This window comes from Oncorhynchus gorbuscha, unplaced genomic scaffold, assembly GCF_021184085.1.
Source record: "Oncorhynchus gorbuscha isolate QuinsamMale2020 ecotype Even-year unplaced genomic scaffold, OgorEven_v1.0 Un_scaffold_591, whole genome shotgun sequence".
NCBI classification, from domain to species: Eukaryota; Metazoa; Chordata; class Actinopteri; order Salmoniformes; family Salmonidae; genus Oncorhynchus; species Oncorhynchus gorbuscha.
In genome coordinates this window covers 165,114-176,357 of record NW_025745427.1, presented here as the reverse complement: position 1 = coordinate 176,357, position 11,244 = coordinate 165,114, and positions in this window count along the sequence as shown.

Sequence of the window (11,244 nt, the reverse complement as noted above, 5' to 3'; positions counted from 1 at the left end):
TTTTAGAGAATTGTCTCTACGTAAAGGCTGAGAAGTGCTCTTTTCATGTCTCCTCCGTTACTTTTCTCGGTTCCGTTATTTCCGCTGAAGGCATTCAGATGGATTCCGCTAAGGTCCAAGCTGTCAGTGATTGGCCCGTTCCAAGGTCACGTGTCGAGTTGCAGCGCTTTTTAGGTTTCGCTAATTTCTATCGGCGTTTCATTCGTAATTTCGGTCAAGTTGCTGCCCTCTCACAGCTCTTACTTCTGTCAAGACGTGTTTTAAGTGGTCCGGTTCCGCCCAGGGAGCTTTTGATCTTCTAAAAGAACGTTTTACGTCCGCTCCTATCCTCGTTATTCCTGACGTCACTAGACAATTCATTGTCGAGGTTGACGCTTCAGAGGTAGGCGTGGGAGCCATTCTATCCCAGCGCTTCCAGTCTGACGATAAGGTTCATCCTTGCGCTTATTTTTCTCATCGCCTGTCGCCATCTGAGCTAAACTATGATGTGGGTAACCGTGAACTGCTCGCCATCCGCTTAGCCCTAGGCGAATGGCGACAGTGGTTGGAGGGGGCGACCGTTCCTTTTGTCGTTTGGACAGACCATAAGAACCTTGAGTACATCCGTTCTGCCAAACGACTTAATGCCCGTCAAGCTCGTTGGGCGTTGTTTTTCGCTCGTTTCGAGTTTGTGATTTCTTACCGTCCGGGTAGCAAGAACACCAAGCCTGATGCCTTATCCCGTCTGTTTAGTTCTTCTGTGGCTTCTACTGATCTCGAGGGGATTCTTCCTTATGGGCGTGTTGTCGGGTTGACAGTCTGGGGAATTGAAAGACAGGTTAAGCAAGCACTCACGCACACTGCGTCGCCGCGCGCTTGTCCTAGTAACCTCCTTTTCGTCCCTGTTTCCACTCGTCTGGCTGTTCTTCAGTGGGCTCACTCTGCCAAGTTAGCTGGTCATCCCGGTGTTCGAGGCACTCTTGCGTCTATTCGCCAGCGCTTTTGGTGGCCGACTCAGGAGCGTGACACGCGCCGTTTCGTGGCTGCGTGTTCAGACTGCGCGCAGAAGAAGTCTGGTAATTTTTTTCTGCTTCTGCTCCTGTCTTGCTGGGTCTCAGTCTGTTCCCTGCCATCGCATCTCTCCTGTTCTTGTTCCTGCCCTTGCTGTGTCTCAGTCTGTCCCTAGTTCTCATTTTTTTTTAGAGTAGTACCCTAGTTTCCCTTTTTATCGTTTTGTTACGGTCCTGAGGAGAGGAGTTGGGTTCTTTCTCGGGACGTGCTGGACCGTTTGATCTATGATTTCCTCCGTTGCCGCCAGTGTTCCTCTCGAGAGCGCCAGGAGGCGCTCGGTGAGTGGGGGGTACTGTCATGTTTTGTCTTATATCATCTTGTCATTTTGCTTTTCCTTCTGTTCGTTTCCCCCTGCTGGTCTTATTAGGTTCGTTCCCTTTTTCTATCCCTCTCTCTCCCCCTCCCTCTCTCTCCTCTCTCTATCGTTCCGTTCCTGCTCCCAGCTGTTCCTATTCCCCTAATCATCATTTAGTCTTCCCACACCTGTTCCCGATCCTTTCCCCTGATTAGAGTCCCTATTTATTCCTTTGTGTTCCGTTCCTGTCCCGTCGGTTCCTTGTTTTGTATTCACCATGCTGTGATTGTGTTTCGCCCTGTCCTGTCGTGTTTTTTGCCTTCATCAGATGCTGCGTGTGAGCAGGTGGCTCTATCAACTACGGCCTGCGCCTACCCGAAGCGACCTGCAGTCTGTGGCCGCTTCTCTAGTTATTCCCCTCTACAGACTAGAGGATTTTTGTTATTCCCTGTTTGGATTTAAATAAACTCTGTTTCTGTTAAGTCGCTTTTGGGTCCTCTATCACCTGCATGACAGGTTATCACTGCATTGTCGGAACTAGAAGCACAAGCATTTCGCTACACTCGCATTAACGTCTGCTAACCATGTGTATGTGACAAATAAAATTTGATTTGATTTGATTCGAGTTTCTAAAGACGGATGACATCTAGTGGAAGCCCTAGGAAGTGCAACTTCATTCATATCCCACTGTGAATTCAATAGGGCTTGAGATGAAAATCGACCAACCTCAGATTTCTCACTTCCTGTTTGGATTTATTCTCATGTTTTTGCCTGCCATATGATTTCTGTTATACTCACAGGCATCATTTAAACAGTTTTAGAAACTTCAGAGTGTTTTCCATTGAATAATAATATGCATATATTAGCAACTGAGACTGAGGAGCTGGCTGTTTACTCTGGGCACCTTTCATCCAAGCTACCCAATAGTGCCCTGAGGCCATAAGAAGTTTGAACTTTCTTCTTAAATCTAAAGTTCAGGAAAAATGGCAGTTAAGAAGAAATGTATTCTTAAGAAGGTTTTGTGAATCCGGCCCCTGGTCTGTGTAGAGTACTGCCTGAGTCAATGATTTAAAATCCTACTCTGATGCGTTCTGCCTACAACAAAATCTCTTTCATAGTTAGTTTTGCGAACCAAGTCTTGCATAGTTTGTTTTGTTTCGGTACGTTGCATTGAAAGCGGCTAATATTGAGTTGTTTCGATCACAATTCTCACACGAAATGTTGATAGTGTTAAATAATGGGGCAAACGCTAGAATGTTGAGTGAAGTTCAAACTCCTGCTTCACTGCCTGGGCTGATATTTCATCTGAGCAGCAGTCCTGGGACCACTGATCACTAGTGTCTTTGAAATACTACACACACGCACACGCACACACACACGCACACACACACACACACACACACACACACACACACACACACACACACACACACACACACACACACACACACACACACACACACACACACACACACACACACACACACACACACACACACACACACACACACACACACACACACACACACACACACACACACACACACACACACACACACACACACACACACACACACACACACACACACACACTCCCCGTGTTAGAGGAATCAGGTCTGCAGTGAATAGGACAGTTGCATCCCAAATGGCACCCTATGCCCTACATAGTGCATTACTGCTGACGAGATCCCTATGGGCCCTGCACAAAAATAGTGCAGAATGTAGGGAATGTGGTGCCATTTGGGAAGTAGAACATCAAGGGACAAGCACCATGCCACTGGCATATTGAATAATTATCCAAATAACTGTTGACATGTTCCGCTAAACAAGACCAGAGCAGAGTCTACGAGGTTCACATGTGAGTGACAAATGAAGACGATCAGATGGGGGTTCCTCTACCACGAGGGATTCTATTCTGGCTACTCTGTCCTCTACCCCGGGGGACTCTACTCTCACTACTCTGTCCCCTACCACAGGGGACTCTACTCTCACTACTCTGTCCTCTACCACGAGGGACTCTACTCTGGCTACTCTGTCCTCTACCACGAGGGACTCTACTCTCAATACTCAGTCCTCTACCACAGGGGACCCTACTCTCACTACTCTGTCCTCATCCACTGTAACTATGCTCCTTCTTTTAACTGGCTTCTTTCAAAAATATGTTTTTTTTTACCCCCAAAAACTGTTGAAAAGTTGACACGCTGGCATGTCAGAGTGGAATGGATGTCACTAGTTTTATAATGCCCAGAATTGGCAACATGAGTGCCTTGGGATTTGCAGAAGGACTTTGTCATATTTTAGCTCAAATTTTTCTTTCAGCACCGAACAAGTGACCAACATGTAGAGTGGCGGGACACGGAGAAGGCTGTGGAATTCCCCGGGTTGGCGCTTCCCTCGGGTTTGTGCCTTGGGGGAGATCTTCATAGGCTATACTTAGCCTTTTCTCAGTGTCGTAAGTTGGTGAAGATATTCCTCTAGTTGTGTGTGGGCTGTGCTTTGGCAAAGTGGGTGGGGTTATATCCTGCCTGGTTGGCCCTGTCCAGGCTGCTCCAGTTTCAACTGTTCTGTTTGCGGCTATAGAACCCTGACCTGTTCACCGGACATGTTACCTTGTCCCGGACCTGCGGTTTTTCACTCTCACTCTCTAACTCACCTGCTGTCTCTAACTCTGATCGATCGGCTATGAAAAGCCAACTGACATTTGCCTCTGAGGTGCAGACCTGTTGCACCCTCTACAACCAATGTGATTATTATTATTTGACCCTGCTGGTCATCTATGAACATTTGAACTTCTTGGCCATGTACTGTTATAATCACCACCCGGCACAGTCAGAAGAGGACTGGCCACCCCTCAGAGCCTGGTTCCTCTCTAGGTTTCTTCCTAGGTTCCTGCCTTTCTAGGGAGTTGTAGAAGCCACCGTGCTTCTACATCTGCACTGCTTGCTGTTTGGGGTTTTAGTCTGGGTTTCTGTACAGCACTTTGTGACATCGGCTGATGTAAAAAGGGCTTTATAAATACATTTGATTGATTGATAACTCGTCACTGTTTTCAACTGAATGGAATGTTGTTGTGTAAAGGAATATGGAGATATTGTTCATTCTGATTTACAGGCCTGGCTAAAGCTAACTTGATCTTCTCTCTACTCCAGGCTAAAGAAAGCTAACTTCGTATTCTCTCTACTCCAGGCTAAAGCAAGCTAACTTGATCTTCTCCCTACTCCAGGCTAAAGCAAGCTAACTTGGTATTCTCTCTACTCCAGGCTAAAGCAAGCTAACTTTGGTCTTCTCTCTACTCCAGGCTAAAACAAGCTAACTTGGTCTTCTTTCTACTCCAGGCTAAAGCAAGCTAACTCGGTCTTCTCTCTACTCCAGGCTAAAGCAAGCTAACTTGATCTTCTCTCTACTCCAGTGTTTTGATTTCCACGTATTTTTGAGCTCAAGGGAATAATCATTTCAACAACAAAGCAATTAAACAGTCATTACTTGAAAAATGTGTGTGCAGCCTCATCATGTGAATGTCTATGTTGTTCTTGGAGCTACCTCAGGAGGGAGATGCAACTAATAGGGAACTTAACATCATTTGTGTCATTGTGGTAGAATACAGGAAATACCTTTCTCTAATACTGTGTCTGTTTGTCAACTTACAGGTGTGCCTGCCAGCCTGCCTGCCTGCCTGCCTGCCTGTCTGTCTGTCTGTCTGTCTGTCTGTCTGTCTGTCTGTCTGTCTGTCTGTCTGTCTGTCTGTCTGTCTGTCTGTCTGTCTGTCTGTCTGTCTGTCTGTCTGTCTGTCTGTCTGTCTGTCTGTCTGTCTGTCTGTCTGTCTGTCTGTCTGTCTGTGAGACCTGCCAGACGACTTATATCAGGTGACAACTGATGATGCCAAAACGCGATAAGCACAGAATGCACTATCCCATCCTACACTATCCTGTCCTATCCCACACTATCCTATCCTATCCTACCCTATCCTACCCTATCCTATCCTACACTACACCACACTACACTACACTACACTATTCTATCCCATCCCATCATACCCTAAACTCTCCTATCCTATCCCATCCTACACTATCCTATCCTATCCTATTCCACACTACACTACACTATACTACACTACACTATCCAATCCTACACTATACCATCCTATACTACACTATCCCATCCTACACTACCCTATCCTATCCTACACTAAACTACACTATCCTATCCTACCCTACCCTAAACTCTCCTATCCTAGCCTATTCTACACTATCCTATGCTCTCCTATCCTTTCATATTTTACACTATCCTATCCTATCCGACTCTACTTTAAACTACACTAAACTACACTATCCTATCGTATTCTACACTATCCTATCCATCCTATACTACACTATCCCATCCTACACTACCCTATCCTATCCTACACTAAACTACACTATCCTATCCTACCCTACCCTAAACTCTCCTATCCTAGCCTATTCTACACTATCCTATGCTCTCCTATCCTTTCATATTTTACACTATCCTATCCTATCCGACTCTACTTTAAACTACATTACACTAAACTACACTATCCTATCGTATTCTACACTATCCTATCCAATCCTACACACCAGATCCTACACTACTCTAGACTACACTACACTATCCTACCCTAATCTTTCCTATCCTATCCTACCCTATCCTATCCTACCCTAAACTCTCCTATTTATCCTATCCTATCCTATGCCCTCCTATCCAATCCTACTCTACACTATCCTATCATATTCTACACTATCCTATCCTACCCTAAATTCTCCTATCTATCCTACCCTATTCTACACTATCCTATCCTGTCCTATCCTATCATATCCTACAATACACTATACTAAACTACACGTCACTACACTACACTATCCTATCATATTCTACACTATTCTATCCTACACTACACTAGACTACACTACACTATCCTATCCTACACTAAACTACACTGCACTGCACTACACTACACTGCACTATCCTACACTACACTATCCTATTCTACACTATCATATCCTATCCTACTATCCTATCCTATTCTACACCATATCCTATCATATCCTACACTACACTATCCTTTCCTATCCTGCACTACACTACACTAGACCATCCTATACTACATTATCCTATCCTACACTATCCTACACTATCATTATCCTATCCTACACTACACTACACTACACTACACTACACTACACTACACTACACTACACTACACTACACTACACAATCTGATCCTACCTTAAACTCTCCTATACTATCCTATCATATTCTACACTATCCTATCCTACCTTAAACTATCCTATCCTACACTATCCTATCCTACGCTCTCCTATCCTATCATATTCTACACTATCCTATCCTACATTAAACTATCCTATCCTATCCTACACTATCCTATTCTACACTATCCTATCCTACACTAAACGATCCTATCCTATCCTACACTATCCTATCCTACACTAAACGATCCTATCATATCCTATCATATTCTACACTATCCTATTCTACACTATCCTATCCTACACTAAACGATCCTACACTAAACGATCCTATCATATCCTATCCTATCCTACACTATCCTATTCTAGACTACACTAGACTACACTAGACTACACTAGACTACACTAGACTACACTAGACTACACTAGACTACACTAGACTACACTAGACGATCCTATCATATCCTATCATATTCTACACTATCCCATCCTTTTTATTTATTTTTATTTGTGGAATTTCACCCCTTTTTCTCCCCAATTTCATGGTATCCAATTGATTTTAGTAGCTACTATCTTGTCTCATCGCTACAACTCCCGTACGGGCTCGGGAGAGACGAAGGTTGAAAGTCATGCGTCCTCCGATACACAACCCAACCAAGCCGCACTGCTTCTTAACACAGCGCCATCCAACCCGGAAGCCAGCCGCACCAATGTGTCGGAGGAAACACCGTGCACCTGGCAACCTTGGTTAGCGCACACTACGCCCGGGCCGCCACAGGAGTCGCTTGTGCGCGATGAGACAAGGATTTCCCTACCGGCCAAACCCTCCCTAACCCGAACGACGCTAGGCCAATTTTGCGTCACCCCACGGACCTCCCGGTCACGGCCGGTTACGACAGAGCCTGGGCCCGAACCCAGAGTCTCTGGTGACACAGCTGGCGCTGCAGTACAACTCCCTTAACCACTGCGCCACCCGGGAGGCCCTCCAATCTTATTCTACACTTTCCTATCCTATTCTACACTATCCTATCCAATCCTAAACTATCCTATCCTACACTACACTACACTAGACTACACTACACTGCACTACACTATCTTATCTTACAGACAATACAGTAGTCTCATTCCTTCTGAACCATTTGGAGTCTTATCTCTTTATGTGCTGGCTATGGAAACTCCTGATGCACAGTTTATGGGGATAATGTGCTCAGGCTGTGGACAGGGCAGGCCACTCCTTTCATGTCCGTTCTGTAATTACTTCAATTAGTCATGTGAAGGAGGAGGATTTCGGCTCCTATCTCCGGGATGTAATTTACTTTCATGCCAAGGAAAACACTACCGGCGACGACGACAGTCCCTGGTAGCCTACTTATGTACATCTGAATAGCTGTGGCATTCATATAAATCTAATTTAAGAAACTTTCCAGATCAGGGGCACCATTAGGTACCAGCAAATTTCTGTCATAATAGCCTAATACAACTTGATAATTTCAGTAGTGTTTATTTGGGTGCAGATTTTGATGGTCAATAACCATTGTTATCGATAAATTCCAGAATCTGTAAGGAGCATCTGTATACCTTTGAGATGAAAGCCCCCATTCCTTTTTTAACATGATCAAAGATGTCCCCCATTCTAATGTAGCTAGCAGTCTAGCTAGGCTAGCTGTCTCTTGTAGCGCTCCTCATGTCAACAGCATCAGAGCCATAGTTCTTCCACGGTGATATGAGCTTTGTTGAGGGCTACACTTGGGGTAGAGGGGACTACTCAAAGAGACTTGACTTTGAAAGTCCCCTTTCATGTTGTGGAGAAACCGATGAACCTCTGTTGTACTTTATTGCCGGTGTGATTTTTTTTTAAAGCTCAGCTCTTTGAAGTGAGAGAAGGTCTGTTTCTTCTCTATCACCATGTCGTTGCTGCAGTCTGTTTCTCCTTTCTGATTGGATGCCAGGCAACTGATCCCTTTTTCAACATCCAATCGGGTCAGGTTACATTTAACCGATCCATTCAAAAGGGGGGGATGACCAATTGGTTTCGTTTGAAGATTTGAGTTAATGAAGCCATAGATGATTTGGGGTCACTCCACCCCGTCTAGAAACAGATCTAGGGGAAACACTGCCATGGAAGAGAGTAGTCCCAACCATGTTTTACAGTAGCAAATCTGATGACTACAGTTCTGCTTCTCAAGTGAGTGTTTAAAAAATGTGTCTGAGGTTATGAATGAATAAAGCTCTTGTTTCATGCTGCCAACTGTAATAATAATGTATAACCTTCATGGCCGATCTCTGACTCAACTGTGGCAATGCACTTTAGGACACACATACACGTACGCATTCATGCACGCATAATCCCCCCCCCCCCACACACACACACACGCACACAGTTTTCTCCATGTATTCAGTGAGGGACCCTCTTTGAGTGATAAGGTTAATGAATTCTTTACTCATCATGTAATTGTTACCTTTTCATTGGGAGTGGGTTTGTGCCACAATAGCGGTGTCTCCTGGCTCGTCACTGATTTGGACATGCCTTGATGCTGCTGAAGCTAGCTGTTCTTATACTTGTATTCCTATTGTGGTCAACCTCAGAGTTGTGGTCAACCACAGAGTTGTGGTCACATCCAACTGTTCCTCCAGCAGCTTTCCGGACTGCTTTTATAATGTGGCTCAGCTTTTCAGAACACAGTAGGTTTATTTTTCTAATTCATGTGTTTTAGACAATTTTATGATGCAGTTTGCAGCTCATATGGGTTTAAAAATAGTCAAAGAGAATGTTATATTCAGAACATTTATATACCTCACTTGTAAACATGTTTATTGCTCATTGTATATGTAATATTGCGTGTGTGTGTGTGTGTGGGGGGTACAACGAAAAAGGCAAATCGTTTGATTTCCTTCCAGTAAATGTTTGGAATTGTCCTGAAGTTGGGTGAAGACAGCCTCAAGCTGTCTTTCTGGTACTGTATGCGTGTCCAAGGGCCTGCTATTGTTGTTTCAACTTCTGGTTTGTTTAATGAAGTGGTAATATGTGTACACAGAAGATACCACCTCCTGTCTGAAATTCACTGTGTCAAGAAGCAAGCAATGCCTCGGTTTACAAACTGCTTCGCGTTAGTAATAAAACAGACCTCATATCCTCACACACATAAGGCTGAGAGAGAGAGAAAACGAGAGAGAGAGACAGACCGAGAGAGAGAGAGCGCGAGAGAGAGAGAGAGAGAGAGAGAGAGAGAGACAGACAGACAGACAGACAGACAGACAGACAGACAGACAGACAGACAGACAGACAGACAGACAGACAGACAGACAGACAGACAGACAGACAGACAGACAGACAGACAGACAGACAGACAGACAGACAGACAGACAGACAGACAGACAGACAGACAGAGGCAGGCAGACAGACAGAGGAGAATGAGTCACTTTAAGTGGGTTTGTTTAAAGCCCTGTGATGTTGGCTGGTGAGTGTTTGTGTGTTCTACTCGTCTCTGACACTTCTACTACACCCAGACATGTTTGTATCCTACTCTGCAGCTGATGATGAGGATGGCCGAAGCACAAACATAGCATCTCAAATGGCATCCTGTTCCCTATATAGTGCACTACTTTAGAAGAAGGCCTAAAAGGCTCTGGTAAAATACCAGGGAATACCTTGCCCATTTGGGCCACACACAAAATGCCTCCTCCGTGGAGGGTCGCCGAGGCAGTGGTGGCGAGGAGGGCCGTGGCAAACTGGCTGGAGGAGGATTTGTTCCCACTGACCCTGCCGTGTTATTCTAAACCTTTTCCTGAAGGGTGTTGAGGATTTTCCAGCTGTGGCACCAAGGGTTTGATTCAGCACCGTCAGAAAAAACAACATCAACATCGGAGTTACAGAGAGGGGATTGAAAAACACGATCCTCTCTGCGGTGTGTTTGAAATGTTAACTAAAGAAAACAAGCTGGCTAATGGTTTTATATTTATATATTTTCTTTAGTCTCTTTGAAGTCGGAGCCCACATTGCATGTCGGGGCTGAGGCGACTCTCAATCCCTAGCTGTGAACGTAAAGGCACCAAGAGACAACTCCAGGGCTTGGGTCTCGAAGGTTATATCTGCTAAAAGATTAATCAGAGATAATTGGCTTTAAAGCTCCAAATCCTCATTGGTTTAAATAGTGTCAGCTATTTTTTATCTTGTATTCTTTTAAACTTAACAACATGAATTGGGGATAGTTAGAGTACTATATAGGTAGGGAACATTGAACTGAATAAGGCTATGTCAATAACTCAATTTGCATAAAACTGTAGATAGAATTTTATAGTCCCAAGCTCAACTGTCAACCCTAGCTGTGATCGTAAAAGCACCAAGGGCCTTGGTTTGACCTTTGACTCCAGTCCAATGACTTTTCGGCAGATTAGTTTTCATCATCGCATAGAGAAAGTTAGCTAATTTAATTGCAATGACAATCCTTCCCGTTCAATCTATCTTGTTCAAACATACCTTTTCACATTATATACTGTAATATCCATGTGCAGAATCAGTCAACAGTTTGGACACACCTACTCATTCCAGGGTTTTTCTTTATTTTTACTATTTTCTACATTGTAGAATAATAGTGAAGACATCAAAACTATGAAATAACACATATGTAATCATGTAGTAACCAAAAAAGTAATCAAGGCAAAGTAGCCACCCTTTGG